This window comes from Arachis stenosperma, chromosome 2 (genome assembly GCF_014773155.1).
Source record: "Arachis stenosperma cultivar V10309 chromosome 2, arast.V10309.gnm1.PFL2, whole genome shotgun sequence".
NCBI classification, from domain to species: Eukaryota; Viridiplantae; Streptophyta; class Magnoliopsida; order Fabales; family Fabaceae; genus Arachis; species Arachis stenosperma.
The window spans coordinates 42739957-42756946 of record NC_080378.1 but is presented as its reverse complement, the minus strand read 5'-3'; positions in this window follow the sequence as shown (position 1 = coordinate 42756946).

Sequence of the window (16990 nt, the reverse complement as noted above, 5' to 3'; positions counted from 1 at the left end):
CGCACCACGGAGGAGGGTGCGATACATCCATCGCGCCTGCCCCGCAAGGTCGGTACCGTGGAAGTGTTCCTCTGTACCAGGAAGCAATTGGGAGTCAATGAACAACCCGGCATCGACGTTCCTCTCAATCACGGTAAGGGCCCCTTCGGGGCTGGAGTGTGACCTCTGTCTCTTAGGGGTGGGAATGACCCTCAAGTCGTCATCGTCGACCTGTTGAACGGAAGACAAATGCCCGGTGCCAGCCCCCTCCCCAAGAACAGGAGAAACACGCGCCACATCGACAAGCTTATCCGACATAACGACGTCGCGAGGTGAGGACGCCGCTTGATCACCCTTGTCCCCAGGAGGGTCCACCGGTTGCTCGTCGGCCTTCTCCCCATCACTTTCTGCTAGGAAAGTTTGGAACAAGCTTTCAAGACCCGTCACTTCGGCAGACATTCCCACTGCAACGGAGATGAACAAGTTAGTCACTAATCAGCATAACAAACCAAAGAAGCAACCATGCAAAAAACAACACAACAAAAACGACTCACAAATATAATCCCGGGCGACCTCCCGACTACCCATAAGGAGCTGGGGGTTCACATGGTTTATTCCAAAAATGGCCCACAATACGTCGGCAATTTTTCGGTCCACGGCCGACATCCCCTTTTAAGTCACCTTGATAAAAGCGTTGGACCCCGCCCCGAAACTCCAATACGTTGGGATGAGGCGTTCTCCCTCCAACGACAACCAAAAAGGGTGGTGACCATTGACCAGACGCACCTTAAAATACTTATCCTTGAACGCATGGTAAGAGTCCTCGAACAAGCCGAAAATCCTCCGTCTCTAGGCAGATCGGAAGGACATGAACCCTTTCCTCGCCTTCCCCACCTTGGAAGGCGTCATGAGATTAAAGAAGTAAAGGAAGACATCGACGGACACCGGCAGCTCCAAGTACTCACATACCATCTTGAAACAGCGGATTGAAGCCCAACTGTTCGGATGCAGTTGCGACGGCGCCACAGAGATCCGACTAAGGAGCCCCATTTGGAAAGCAGAGAAGGGGATACTGATGATTAGATTTTTGATGGTATAGAATTTCACAAATGAATTCTCGTTGCAAGTATAGTTTCTAAACCAATCAATAATCCTTTCATACAAAAATTTGTTTGTCACAAGTACAAACCCTAAAATCTATAAACCGAAGTATTTAAACCTCGGGTCGTTCTCCCTAGGATTTACAATAAAGTGTCTTGTTAATGGTTATGAGTTATTTTGGGGTTTTGGATAAGAAGCATGAAAAGTAAATGACAATGAAAATAAACTATCAACAATAAAGGATCTTGGCAAGGTATAAAGATTAGAAGTCCTATCCTAGTTATCCTTCTCAATTGTGATGAGAATTGTTCATTGCTACCACTTAGTTAACCTCTAACCATGAGGGAAGTCAAGTGGGTGAATCAATTTGATTCCTCAAGTTCTAATCAACTCCTAGAGGAATGACTAGCTTTAGAGACATTCAAATCAATTAGCAACTTCTAATTATCAATCAGCAAAGGGATTAGATAACTCAAGAGTCACTAATTACTCTACCTAGGCTAAGAGGAACAAAACCTACACTAGAACCCAACCAAGCATTTCATCAAACACTTGGAAGGCATAAAAGGAAAGCATAGTAAATCAACAACAAGAATGAAATCTAGCAACAATTATTGCAAAGAATTAACAACAACAATCAAGGAAATCACAATTATCATGAATTACCTCAAATTGTATTATTGAAGGAAAACAAAGGAACAACAATCTATCCAAAAAAAAAACAAAATGAAAGATTACAATTATTAAAGTGCATAACTAGAAAGAGGAAGAGGGGAAGATTAAGACTTAACGAAGGAAAAGTGAATTGAGGCATGAATTTAACCTAGATCTAAGGAGAGAGATTAATCTAACCCTAATCCTAATTCTAGAGAGAAGTGAGAGCTTCTCTCTCTAAACTACTCTAAACTAAAGCTATCACTAATGGTCACTAACTCCTCATCTCTCTTCCTCAATCCTTGATCCTCTTGTTCCTTTCTATCAGCAATTGGCGCCAAAAATGGGTTCAGAAACCCTCTCAAATCGCCAGGCACGTGTTGCTTTAATGAAGTCATGTGCGGTCATCGACGCGTGCGCGCACGGTACGCGTGCGCGTCCCTGGCCAATTCTGCAATGTGCGCGCGAGTGCCTTGTACGCGTGCGCGTGCTTGGTCGAGATCAATTCTTTGGTTTTGTTGTGCTTCTCTCCACTTGCATGCTTTCTTCCTTGCTCCTTTGATCCATGGCTAGCCTATTTTCATCTGAGATTACTAACAAACACATCAAGGCATCTTATGGAATCAAGGATTAATTAAAATTATCAAATTAAAGGCTTAAAAAGCATGTTTTTACACTTAAGCACAAATACGGGAGAGATTACAAAACCATGCCAATTCATAGGTTAATTGCGAGAAAAGGTTATCAAAATACTCTAAATTCAATACAAGATAAACCCTAAAAATGGGGTTTATCAACATCCCCACACTTAAACCTTAGCATGTCCTCATGCTAAAATAAGAAGGAACTAAGGGGTATGACATTTATTGAATGCATCTAAACTATATGAGTCCTATCTAAATGCAACTACCTAGAGTGAATGCAAATGCTTAGTTCAAACAAATCAATTCCCAAGAGACATGCATAAGCACAATAGCTAGGGCAATAAGAGTTAAGTCCCAACCACAATTGTATCGAATTATCAAAAAAAATTCAAGCTTGCAAGAATATAAATAATATGGGTGAACACATGTACTTGAACTTTTGAACCCTCACCGGATGTGTATCCGCTCTATTCACTCAAGTGTTTAAGGGTTAATTCACTCAATTCTCCTCTAATCATGCTTTCCAAAATTTGATTTTCTTCTAATCAATCAACATTTATTCAATGCATGCATACCTTCATCATGAGGTCTTTCATTTAGGTTGTAATGGGATTAGGGTCAAGGTAGGATCATTTATGAATAAGTGGACTAGAGTTTAGATCTTTGATTAGTATAGACTTTCCCACCTAACTATATAATGACCTATACAAATTCAAACTATTCTAACTACCCATTCTTCACCTTTTTTTTTCTTACATATTCATGCATTCTATTCCTTAGTTCATAACACTTATGCATTGATTCCTTTTTTTATTAAACTTCACCTTGGGGCATTTTGTCCCCTTTTATTATTTTTTGTATTTCTTTCTTCTTTTTTTTTCATTTTTTTTTACTTTGTACAAGGACATCAATTGCATAAGGTCTTATACATTCAATCAACACATGAGTATGTTCCCAATTTCTAAATATGAAAGTGCACTACCCTTTTTATCCCATCCAATGTTCCCAAGCCTCACCAACTTTGAATAGTAAACACTCTCACTAGCCTAGGCTAATCAAAGATCCAAACAAGGACTTTTCATTGGTTTTCCGCCTTGGGCTTGTAATGTGCTAAAATGAGAATAAGTTGGTTAAGCATAAGCTCAAAATTGGCTAACAATGGAGAGTGAAAGGTAGGCTATTTGGGTAAGTGGCTAATGAAATAATGGCCTCAATCATACAAATGCATAAATACAAGAAATAAATGGACATATAGAATCAAGCAAATCAAGGAACACAATCATAGAAAGAGTTCAATTTCACACAAGAATGGAAAATAAGTGGTTATAAAATGTGACCACATCAATAGGCTCAAGTCTCACAAGCTTGTGTTCTTAATTCAATACATGCTTCACAAGGTATGAGTTCAAGCAAGTTTCAACAAAAGTTTTCTTTCAATTAATTGGGTTAATGCCCGATAATTAAATGTCTTGAGAAATCTCAATATTTGACTGAGCATTATTGTGATTGAAAAATTTCAAAAATTCCCTTAGTTTACCCTTTTCTTTTTCCGCTTAAAATCAATTTCTTATGCAAAAAGGGTGACTAAGTTTTTTGCAATTCAAAGTATGATTTCTAATCACAACCACAAACTAAAAAGAAAGATATGCAAAAATGTATAAAGAAAAATCCGACTAAAAGTATGAAATCTATCATCTAAAACATCTAAAGATATCCATAAGCATCAAAATATCTAAAATCCAAAATAAGCAGTAAAGGTATCCAAAATAAACTCAAAATGCATCAAATATACACGAAAGGTATACAAAATAAAATGACTAGGCAAGTGGCCAAAATGTTCACCGGTCCTCTAATGATGCTACCGGTGGCCTCCCCACACTTAAGATCAAGCATGTCCTCGATGCTAAACCGGAGGATCAGTGGAAGGCACAACGGTAGGCTCTGGCTCTGGCTATGGCTGTGGCTGTGGGACCGGCTCCGCGTGGGTCTGAGGTGTCTCTGTAGCGTCTGGGGCAACTGGAGGTGCATCCTGCTGAGTCGGTGCCTCCGCATCCTCCTCTTAATGATCCTACTCATCGGAGGCCGGAGAGTCGAGAAGCGGAGGTAACTCAGCGCCAAGAGAGATGAGCGCCTGGTCCATCCGATCCAGTCAGCGTCTGACATGGAGCCTCTCGCGCTCTAAAAACCGAAATAGACGCTGGACCAGTAAGTAAGTAGGCTCAGGTGCGGAAGGAGGAGCTGTCGATGAAGAGGGAGCTGCTGTTGTAGAGGAGGATGGGGCTGCTGTAGGGGCTGACGGTCCAGCTGTCCCCACCATTACTCTAGCCCTGGAACGGCGTCTAGCTGGTGCTTCTCGTGTACCCAACCACCCCAAGGAATAGTAACCTCCTTGTCATCTTCATCAGGGGGTGGTGGTATCACATCATCATCTAACCAGGGGACCTCAGCTAGGGCAGCCATACTCGTGACCAAAGTAGGGAATGGAAGTAGGCCACGAATATGCGCCCGCCACATACACTGCCAGATAAGTCGAGGAAAATAAACATCCTTCCCCTCCATAACACACCCAATCAGCAGAAGCATCTCCATAGGGATCTCAGAGAAGTGAGTGGTAGGCAAGACATAGTGGGCAAATATCATCTGCCAAGTCTTAGCCTCTCTAGTCAGCTGAGCGAAGAGCATCCCCTTAGGCTTGGTGTTGTTCGCATCCATGACCCATGTAGCATCAGGTAAACCGATCACGCTCCTAAGGGCCTCATAATCAAAGGTCATGCTGTGTATAGCCAACTCAGCCTGCTAATGGGCGCAAGTGCCATCAGGAATATGTCGGCACTGCAGAGCCTCCTCTATGGTAGTCTCAGTAATCATGATCTCTCTACCCCTCAACTGAACTGAATCCAAAGTGGGACGGAAGAAGTTGCAATAAAATTCCTTTACCCAAGAGATGTTGATATCCCCCAAATCTCTATCAACAAAATCCATACCCAACTCTAGGATCCGACTAGTAATTGACCGTCTCACGTTATTGGGAAGGACAAGTTTCTTCTCGGTATTCAGTTTCTTCGTCCGATACTTGGAAAGGCGAAGCTCACAGTAAAGATTGGGGAACTTAGTTGGGTCAGTAGAAGGTAACAACTGATTTTCTTTTTCTTCGTCATTCAGAGGATTCTTAGCATAATTCTTATAAACGGAGGGAATAGAGGGTGTAGAGTGTTTTCTTTTCTTGGAAGAGGTGGCTATAGCCTTTCCTTTTGGTGCGCGAAATTGTGAACAATACTTTTCACAACTCTCATAATCCCCGGTCATGAACTCCAAAAACTTGGTAGTTCAATTCCATGGCATTACACAACTTCGCACAACTAACCAGCAAGTGCACTGGGTCGTCCAAGTAATACCTTACGTGAGTAAGGGTCGATCCCACGGAGATTGTTAGTATGAAGCAAGCTATGGTCATCTTGTAAATCTTAGTCAGGCAGACTCAAATAAATATGATGATGAACAAAAATAATATAAAAGATAAAGATAGAGATACTTATGTAATTCATTGGTAGGAACTTCAGATAAGCGCATGAAGATGCCTTCCCTTCCGTCTCTCTGCTTTCCTACTGTCTTCTTCCAATCCTTCTTACTCCTTTCCATGGCAAGCTTATGCAAGGGTTTCACCGTTGTCAGTGGCTACCTCCCATCCTCTCATTGGAAATGTTCAACGCACCCTGTCACGGCACGGCTATCCATCTGTCGGTTCTCAATCAGGCCGGAATAGAATCCAGTGATTCTTTTGCGTCTGTCACTAACGCCTCGCCCTCAGGAGTTTGAAGCACGTCACAGTCATTCAATCATTGAATCCTACTCAGAATACCACAGACAAGGTTAGACCTTCCGGATTCTCTTGAATGCCACCATCAGTTCTCGCCTATACCACGAAGATTCCGATTAAAGAATCCAAGAGATAAACACTAGAGCCTCGTATGCTTGTAGAACAAGAGTGGTTGTCAGTCACTTTGTTCATGAGTGAGAATGATGATGAGTGTCAATCATCACCTTCATCAAGTTGAAGAACAAGTGATATCTTGGACAAAGAACAAGCGGAGTTGAATAGAAGAACAATAGTAATTGCATTAATACTCGAGGTACAGCAGAGCTCCACACCTTAATCTATGGTGTGTAGAAACTCCACCGTTGAAAATACATAAGAACAAGGTCTAGGCATGGCCGTGAGGCCAGCCTCCCAATGAGGGTTCAATCATCAAAACATGATCAAAAGATGAAAATACAATAGTAAAAGGTCCTATTTATAGGAGACTAGTAGCCTAGGGTGTACAGAGATGAGTAAATGACATAAAAATCCACTTTCGGGCCCACTTGGTGTGTGCTTGGGCTGAGCAATGAAGCATTTTCGTGTAGAGACTCTCCTTGGAGTTAAGCGCCAGCTTTTATGCCAGTTTGGGCGTTTAACTCCCAATTAGGTGCCAATTCCGGCGTTTAACGCTGGAATTTCTTGAGGTGACTTTGAACGCCGGTTTGGGCCATCAAATCTTGGGCAAAGTATGAACTATCATATATTTCTGGAAAGCCCAGGATGTCTACTTTCCAACGCCGTTGAGAGCGCGCCAATTGGGCTTTTGTAGCTCCAGAAAATCCACTTCGAGTGCAGGGAGGTCAGAATCTAACAGCATCTGCAGTCCTTTTGAGTCTCTGGATCAGATTTTTGCTCAGATCCCTCAATTTCAGCCAGAAAATACCTGAAATCACAGAAAAACACACAAACTCATAGTAAAGTCCAGAAAAGTGAATTTTAACTAAAAACTAATAAAAATATAATAAAAACTCAACTAAAACTACCAAAAACATACTAAAAACAATGCCAAAAAGCGTACAAATTATCCGCTCATCACAACACCAAACTTAAATTGTTGCTTGTCCTCAAGCAACTGAAAATCAAATAAGATAAAAATAAGAGAATATACTATAGACTCCAAATTATCAATGAAACTAAGCTCCAAATTAGATGAGCGGGACTAGTAGCTTTTTGCCTCCGAACAGTTTTGGCATCTCACTTTATCCTTTGAAATTCAGAATGATTGGCTTCTTTAGGAACTCCGAATCCAGATAGTGTTATTGATTCTCCTAGTTAAGTATGATGATTCTTGAACACAGCTACTTATTGAGTCTTGGCCGTGGCCCAAAGCACTCTGTCTTCCAGTATTACCACCGGATACATACATGCCACAGACACATAATTGGGTGAACCTTTTCAGATTGTGACTCAGCTTTGCTAAAGTCCCCAATTAGAGGTGTCCAGGGTTCTTAAGCACACTCTTTTTGCCTTGGATCACAACTTTATTTCTTTCTTTTTCTTTCTTTTTCTTTCTTTTTCTCTTTCGTTTTTCTCCTTCTTTTTTTTTCACTGCTTTTTCTTGCTTCAAGAATCATTTTTATGATTTTTCAGATCCTCAGTAACATGTCTCCTTTTTCATCATTCTTTCAAGAGCCAACAATTTTAACATTCATGAACAACAAATTCAAAAGACATATGCACTGTTTAAGCATGCATTCAGAGAACAAAAGCATTGCCACCACATCAAACTAATTAAGCTAGTTTTAAAGATGAATTCGAAATCTTGTACTTCTTGTTCTTTTGTGATAAAAACAGTTTTCATTTAAGAAAGGTGATGGATTCATAGGACATTCATAACTTTAAGGCATAGACACTAAGACACTAATGATCATAAGACACAAACATGGATAAACATAAGCATAAATTTTCGAAAAACAGAAAATAAAGAACAAGGAGATTAAAGAACGGGTCCACCTTAGTGATGGCGGCTTGTTCTTCCTCTTGAAGGTCTTATGGAGTGCTTGAGCTCCTCAATATCTCTTCCTTGCCTTTGTTGCTCCTTTCTCATGATTCTTTGATCTTCTCTAATTTCATGGAGGAGAATGGAGTGTTCTTGGTGCTCCACCCTTAGTTGTCCCATGTTGGAACTCAATTCTCCTAGGGAGGTGTTCAGTTGCTCCCAATAGTCTTGTGGAGGAAAGTGCATCCCTTGAGGTATCTCAGGTATTTCATGATGAGTGGGGTCTATTGTTTGCTCCCCTCTTGAATCAAGAATTTCATTGAACGCCCTCTTCATAAATGTCTTTGAGGACTTGGTCCAACCTTTGATCAAAGTTGACCCTTCTTCATGGCCACAACTTCATAGAAGTGGTCATGATGCACCCTTGAGATGAATCTCTCCATCTCCCATGACTCGGAGGTGGAAGCTTTTGCCTTCCCTTTCCTCTTTTTAGAGGTTTCTCCGGCCTTGGATGCCATAAATGGTTATGGAAAAACAAAAAGCAATGCTTTTATCACACCAAACTTAAAATGTTTGCTCGTCCTCGAGCAAAAGAAGAAAGAAGAGAGTAGAAGAAGAAGAAATGAGGAAGAAGGGATTGGCTTTGTTTTCGGCCATGTATGGGCGGGTTTTATGAAGGATGGATGTGAGTGGTGAAAAGGTATTGAGGTGATTGGTGAATGGGTGAAGAAGAAGAGAGAGTGGTGGGGTTGGTGGGGATCCTGTGGGGTCCACAGATCCTGAGGTGTCAAGGAAAGTCATCCCTGCACCAAATGGCATGCAAAATCACGTTTTGTGCCATTTCTGGCGTTAGACGCCGGGCTGGTGCCCATTCCTGGCGTTTAACGCCAGGTTCTTGCCCTTTTCTGGCGTTTAACGCCAGTCTGGTGCCCCTTTCTGGCGTTAAACGCCCAGAATGGTGCCAGACTGGGCGTTAAACGCCGAACTGCTAGCCTCACTGGCGTTTAAACGCCAGTGGGTTCTTCCTCCAGGGTGTGCTATTTTTCTTCCTGTTTTTTATTCTGTTTTTGCTTTTTCAATGGATTTTGTGACTTCTTATGATCATCAACCTACAAAAAAACATAAAATAACAAAAGAAAATATATAAAATATAATCATTGGGTTGCCTCCCAACAAGCGCTTCTTTAATGTCAGTAGCTTGACAGAGGGCTTGGTGCACGAAATTGCAATCACACTTTTGCAATCCCGCACAACTAACCAGCAAGTGCACTGGGTCGTCCAAGTAATACCTTGCGTGAGCAAGGGTCGATCCCACGGAGATTGTCGGCTTGAAGCAAGCTATGGTTATCTTGTAAATCTTAGTCAGGATATCAGAAATTATCAGGATTGATTGTAAAAAGCAAAAGAACATGAAATGGTTACTTGTATTGCAGTAATGGAGAATAGGCTGGGGTTTTGGAGATGCTCCATCTTCTGAATTTCTGCTTTCCTACTGTCTTCTTCATCAAACTCGTAAGGCTCCTTCCATGGCAAGCTGTATGTAGGGTTTCACCGTTGTCAGTGGCTACCTCCCATCCTCTCATTGGAAATGTTCAACGCACCCTGTCACGGCACGGCTATCCATCTGTCGGTTCTCAATCAGGCCGGAATAGAATCCAGTGATTCTTTTGCGTCTGTCACTAACGCCCCGCCTTCAGGAGTTTGAAGCACGTCACAGTCATTCAGTCATTGAATCCTACTCAGAATACCACAGACAAGGTTTAGACCTTCCGGATTCTCTTGAATGCCGCCATCAGTTCTACCTTATACCACGAAGATTCCGATTAAAGAATCCAAGAGATAACTACTCAATCTAAGATAGAACAGAGGTGGTTGTCAGGCACATGTTCATAGTTGAGAATGATGATGATTGTCACGGATCATCACATTCATCCGGATTAAGAACAAGTATTATCTTGGAATGGAAGCAAGCATGATTGAATAAGAAACAGTAGTAATTGCATTAATCCATCAAGACACAGCAGAGCTCCTCACCCCCAACCATGGGGTTTAGAGACTCATGCTATGGAAAGTACACAAGAAACGTGTAAAAATATCATGAGGTCATAAGGTCCGGATACAATGTCAAAAGATCCTATTAATAGTAAACTAGTAACCTAAGGTTTACAGAAATGAGTAAATGACAGAAAAATCTACTTCCGGGCCCACTTGATGTGTGCTTGGGCTGAGCAATGAAGCATTTTCGTGTAGAGACCTTTTCTGGAGTTAAACGCCAGCTTTCATGCCAGTTTGGGCGTTTAACTCCAAGTTTTATGCCAGTTCCGGCGTTTAACGCTGGAATTTCTGTAGGTGACTTTGAGCGCCGGTTTGGGCCATCAAATCTTGGGCAAAGTATGGACTATCATATATTGCTGGAAAGCCCAGGATGTCTACTTTCCAATGCCGTTGAGAGCGCGCCAATTGGGCTTCTGTAGCTCCAGAAAAGCCACTTCGAGTGCAGGGAGGTCAGAATCCAACAGCATCTGCAGTCCTTTTCAGTCTCTGGATCAGATTTTTGCTCAGGACCCTCAATTTCAGTCAGAAAATACCTGAAATCACAGAAAAACACACAAACACATAGTAAAGTCCAGAAAAGTGAATTTTAATTAAAAACTAATAAAAATATACTAAAAACTAACTAAAAAAGATACTAAAAACATACTAAAAACAATGCCAAAAAGCGTACAAATTATCCGCTCATCACAACACCAAACTTAAATTGTTGCTTGTCCCCAAGCAACTGAAAATCAAAATAGGATAAAAAGAAGAGAATATACTATAGACTCCAAAATATCAAAGAAACATAGCTCCAATTAGATGAGCGGGACTAGTAGCTTTTTGCCTCCGAACAGTTTTGGCATCTCACTCTATCCTTTGAAGTTCAGAATGATTGGCATCTATAAGAACTCAGAACTCAGATAGTGTTATTGATTCTCCTAGTTAAGTATAGTGATTCTTGAACATAGCTAGTGTATGAGTCTTGGCTGTGGCCCAAAGCACTCTGTCTTCCAGTATTACCACCGGATACATACATGCCACAGACACATAATTGGGTGAACCTTTTTTAGATTGTGACTCAGCTTTGCTAAAGTCCCCAATTAGAGGTGTCCAGGGTTCTTAAGCACACTCTTTTGCCTTGGATCACAACTTTACTTCCTTCTTTTTCTTTTTCTTTTTCTTTCTCCTTTTTTTTTCGAAATTTTTTTTTTCACTGCTTTTTCTTGCTTCAAGAATCAATTTGATGATTTTTCAGATCCTCAATAACAGTTCTCTTTCTCCTCATTCTTTCAAGAGCCAACAATTTTTAACATTCTTAAAACAACAAATTCAAGAGACATATGCACTGTTCAAGTATTCATTCAGAAAACAAAAAGTATTGTCACCACATCAAGCTAATTAAACTAGTTTCAAGGATAAATTTCGAAATCCTGTACTTCTTGTTCTTTTGTGATTAAAGCATTTTTCATTTAAGAGAGGTGATGGATTCATAGGACATTCATAACTTTAAGGCATAAATTTTATTAATTATGAACTAAGAACAAGACTCAAATATAGATATAAGATGAGAAAAAAATAAAAATATAAAACAAAACAAGAAAAACGAAAAAATAGGCTCCTAATGATAGAGGTTTTCACAGAGTTAGGACTCAACAACCTTGATTTTGAGAAGTGGATGCTCCCTCAGCTTGAGAGGAGAGCTTTTGGCGCTTCATCTCTTGTATTTCACGCCCCTGCTTCTCTTGTTCCTTCAGCAATTTGCAGAGCATGCAGTTCTGATTCTGCTGTTCTTCCTTAAGTTGCTCCATAGTCTCTTGCAACTTGGTGATAGATGCTTCCAGGCTGGCCCAGTAGCCAATTTCAGGAAATTCAGGGAGGAACTCATGCGCCCTCCTTTTGATAGAGTTGTCTTGCACTTGTCCTTCCATTGACTTCTTGGTGATTGGGTGTTCAATGGGTATGAATTCATCTACTCCCATCTTCACCCCAGCCTCTTTACAGAGCAAGGAGATTAAGCTTGGGTAAGCCAGTTTGGCTTCAGTGGAATTTTTATTTGCAATTGTGTAGATCTCACAAGCAATCACATGATGGACCTCCACTTCTTTTCCAAGCATAATGCAATGAATCATCACTGCCCTCTTGATGGTGACCTCAGAACGGTTGCTAGTGGGCAATATGGAACGCCCAATGAAGTCTAGCCAACCTCTTGCAATTGGCTTGAGGTCTCCCCTCTTGAGTTGGTTTGGGACACCCTTTGAATTGGTTATCCATTTAGTCCCAGGGAGACATATGTCTTCTAGAACTTGATCCAACCCCTTATCTACTCTCACCATCCTCCTATTAAAGGAGTCAGGATCATCTTGCAGTTGGGGCAATTTGAAGATTTCTCTTATTTGTCCAGATGAAAGTACATAACTTTCCCTCTGACCATGGTTCTGTAGGTATGGTAAGCGGTTCCAGTCATTCTCTGCTTATCTGTCAGCCACAGATTTGAGTAGAATTCCTGAACCATGTTCCTTCCAACCTTTGTCTCAGGATTGGTTAGAACTTCCCATCCTCTGTTTCGAATTTGCTCTTGGATCCCCGGATATTCATCTTCTTTCAGATCAAATTTAACTTCCGGGATCACTGACCTCAGACCCATTATTTTGTGATAATGGTCTTCATGTTCTTTGGTTAAGAACTTCTCTTGATTCCAAAGATTCTTTGGATTATTCTCTTTCTTGCCTCTTAAATTGGTTTGTTTTCCCTTAGGAGCCATGATATTGATGAATCTTGGCTTAGTGATCACGGAAAAGCACACCAAACTTAGAGGTTTGCTTGTCCTCAAGCAAAAGAAAAGAGATAAGAGAGGGGGAGGAAGAGGAAATTCGAATGGTGTGGTTGGAAGAGGGGGAACAAACGTGTATTTATAAGGTGGGGAGGGGAGTTTTCGAAAAAAAAAAATTTTGAAAGGAGATTTGAGAAGATATGAAAAGAAATTGAGAAAAGGGTGAAACTTTTGAACAATGTTTGTAATTGATTTGAAATAAATTTGAAAAATGGTTCTGATTTTTGAGGATTTGAAAGTGAATGATGAATGATTGAAGTGTGATTTTGTAGAAAAGTGTGGGTAAGAAAAGGAAAGTTTGAAAAAATTTGATTTGAAAACAAAATTGTGGTCCCCCCACCATGCTGGCGTTAAACGCCCAGAATGGCACCCATTCTGGCGTTTAACGCCCATTTGTTGCCCCTTTTGGGCGTTTAACGCCCAGCCAGGTGCCCTGGCTGGCGTTAAACGCCAGAAATCCTTTGTCACTGGGCGTTTTTCCAAAACGCCCAGGATGCTGCACACCTGGCGTTAAACGCCCAGAATGGTGCCCATTCTGGCGTTTAACGCCCAAAATGGCACCATTTCTGGCGTTAAACGCCCAGAATGGTACCTATTCTGGCGTTTAACGCCCAAAATGCCCCTTACTGGCGTTTTTTCGCCAGTAAGCTCATTTTCTCTGCTTTTTGAGCTGAATCCTTCTATAACTCTGTGAATTCCTTCATTTTTGATACTTGCCTCTGTAAGAACTAATCATACAACTTCCTAATGACTGGGTTGCCTCCCAGCAAGCGCTTCTTTACTGTCTTTAGCTGGACTTTCACTGAGAATCACTCAAGTCTCAGTTTTGAGCATTCCTGCTCAAAATTTCCTTCAAGATAGTGCTTGATTCTCTGTCCATTTACAATGAACTTTCTGTTAGAATCAGTATCCTGAAGCTCAACATATCCATATGGTGAGACTCCTGTAATCACATACGGACCCCTCCACCGGGATTTGAGTTTTCCTGGAAACAGTTTGAGCCTAGAGTTAAAGAGCAGAACCTTTTGTCCTGGCTCAAAGACTCTGGTTGACAACTTCTTGTCATGCCATTTCTTTGCCTTTTCCTTATAAATTTTTGCATTTTCAAAGGCATTGAGTCTGAACTCCTCTAGCTCATTTAGCTGGAGCAATCTTTTTTCACCAGCTAACTGTGCATCCATATTTAGGAATCTGGTTGCCCAGTAAGCTTTGTGTTCCAGTTCCACAGGCAAATGACAGGCCTTCCCATACACCAATTGGTATGGAGAGGTTCCTATAGGAGTCTTGAATGCTGTTCTGTATGCCCACAGAGCATCATCCAAGCTCTTTGCCCAATCCTTTCTTCGGGCTATCACAGTCCGTTCTAGGATTCTCTTTAGTTCTCTGTTAGAGACTTCAGCTTGCCCATTTGTCTGTGGATGATACGGAGTTGCCACTTTATGGCTGATTTCATATCTAACCATAGCAGAGTATAGCTGTTTATTGCAGAAATGAGAGCCCCCATCACTGATTAGTATTCTGGGAACACCAAATCTGCTGAAAATGTTTTTCTGGAGGAATTTCAGTACAGTCTTGGTATCATTAGTGGGTGTAGCAATTGCTTCTACCCACTTAGATACATAGTCCACTGCCACCAGAATGTACGTGTTTGAGTATGATGGTGGGAATGGTCCCATGAAATCAATTCCCCATACATCAAACAATTCTATCTCTAATATCCCTTGTTGAGGCATGGCATATCCGTGAGGCAGGTTACCTGCTCTTTGGCAACTGTCACAGCTACGCACAAACTCTCGAGAATCTTTATAGAGAGTGGGCCAGTAGAAGCCGCACTGGAGAACTTTAGTGGCTGTTCGCTCACTTCCAAAATGTCCCCCATACTGTGATCCATGGCAGTGCCATAGGATCCTTCGTGCTTCTTCTCTGGGTACACATCTGCGGATCACTCCGTCAGAACATCTCTTAAAGAGATATGGTTCATCCCAGAGGTAGTACTTGGCATCTGAAATTAATTTCTTTCTTTGCACTCTGCTGTACTCCTTGGGTATGAACCTCACAGCTTTATAGTTTGCAATATCTGCAAACCATGGAGCTTCCTGAATGGCAAAGAGTTGCTCATCTGGGAAAGTCTCAGAGATCTCAGTAGAAGGGAGGGACGCCCCAGCTACTGGTTCTATTCGGGACAGATGATCAGCTACTTGGTTCTCTGTCCCTTTTCTGTCTCTTATTTCTATATCAAACTCTTGCAGAAGCAACACCCATCTGATAAGCCTGGGTTTTGAATCTTGCTTTGTGAGTAAGTATTTAAGAGCAGCATGGTCAGTGTACACAATCACCTTTGATCCCACTAGGTAGGATCTAAACTTGTCAATGGCATAAACCACTGCAAGCAACTCTTTTTCTGTGGTTGTGTAATTCTTCTGTGCATCATTTAGAACACGGCTAGCATAATAAATGACATGCAGAAGTTTGTTATGCCTCTGTCCCAACACTGCACCAATGGCATGATCACTGGCATCACACATTAATTCAAATGGTAATGCCCAATCTGGTGCAGAGATGACTGGTGCTGTGACCAGCTTAGCTTTCAGGGTCTCAAATGCCTGCAGACACTGTGTGTCAAACACAAATGGTGTGTCAGCAGCTAACAGGTTACTCAAAGGCTTAGCAATTTTCGAAAAATCCTTGATAAACCTTCTGTAGAATCCTGCATGCCCCAGAAAGCTTCTGATTGCCTTAACATTGGCAGGTGGTGGTAATTTTTCAATTACCTCTACCTTTGCCTTATCCACCTCTATTCCCCTGCTTGAAATTTTGTGCCCAAGGACAATTCCTTCAGTCACCATAAAGTGACATTTCTCCCAGTTTAAAACCAGGTTAGTCTCTTGGCACCTTTTCAGGACAAGTGATAAGTGGTTAAGACAGGAGCTAAATGAGTCTCCATACACTGAGAAGTCGTCCATGAAGACTTCCAGAAATTTCTCTACCATATCTGAGAAGATAGAGAGCATGCACCTCTGAAAGGTTGCAGGTGCATTGCACAGACCAAAAGGCATCCTCCTATAGGCAAACACGCCAGAAGGGCAAGTAAATGCTGTTTTCTCTTGGTCCTGAGGATCTACTGCAATTTGGTTGTAGCCTGAATAGCCATCCAAAAAGCAGTAATAATCATGACCAGCTAGTCTTTCTAGCATTTTGGTCTATGAATGGTAAAGGAAAATGATCCTTTCTGGTGGCTGTATTGAGTCTTCTGTAGTCAATACACATGTGCCACACTGTGACTGTTCTTGTAGGAACCAGTTCATTCTTTTCATTATGAACCACTGTCATGCCTCCCTTTTTGGGAACAACTTGGACAGGGCTCACCCAGGGGCTATCAGAAATAGGATAAATAATCCCAGCCTCTAGTAATTTAGTGACCTCTTTCTGCACCACCTCCTTCATGGCAGGATTTAGCCTTCTCTATGGTTGGACCACTGGTTTGGCATTATCCTCCAACAAGATCTTGTGCATGCATCTAGCTGGGCTAATACCCTTGAGATCACTTATGGACCACCCAAGAGCTGTCTTGTGTGTCCTTAGCACTTTAATCAGTGCTTCCTCTTCCTGTGAATTTAAAGCAGAGCTTATAATTACTGGAAAAGTGTCACCCTCTCCCAGAAATGCGTATTTCAGGGATGATGGTAGTGGTTTGAGTTCAGGCTTAGGAGGTTTATCCTCCTCCTGAGGAATTTTTGAAAATTCCTTTGCTTCCTCTAGTTCTTCCTGATCAGGTTGAGCATCTTTGAAGATGTCCTCAAGCTCTGATTCTAGGCTTTCAGCCATATTGATCTCTTCTACCAGAGAGTCAATAATGTCAGCACCCATGCAGTCATTTGGTGTGTCTGGATGCTGCATAGCTTTCACAGCATTCAACTTGAACTCATCCTCATTGACTCTCAAGGTTA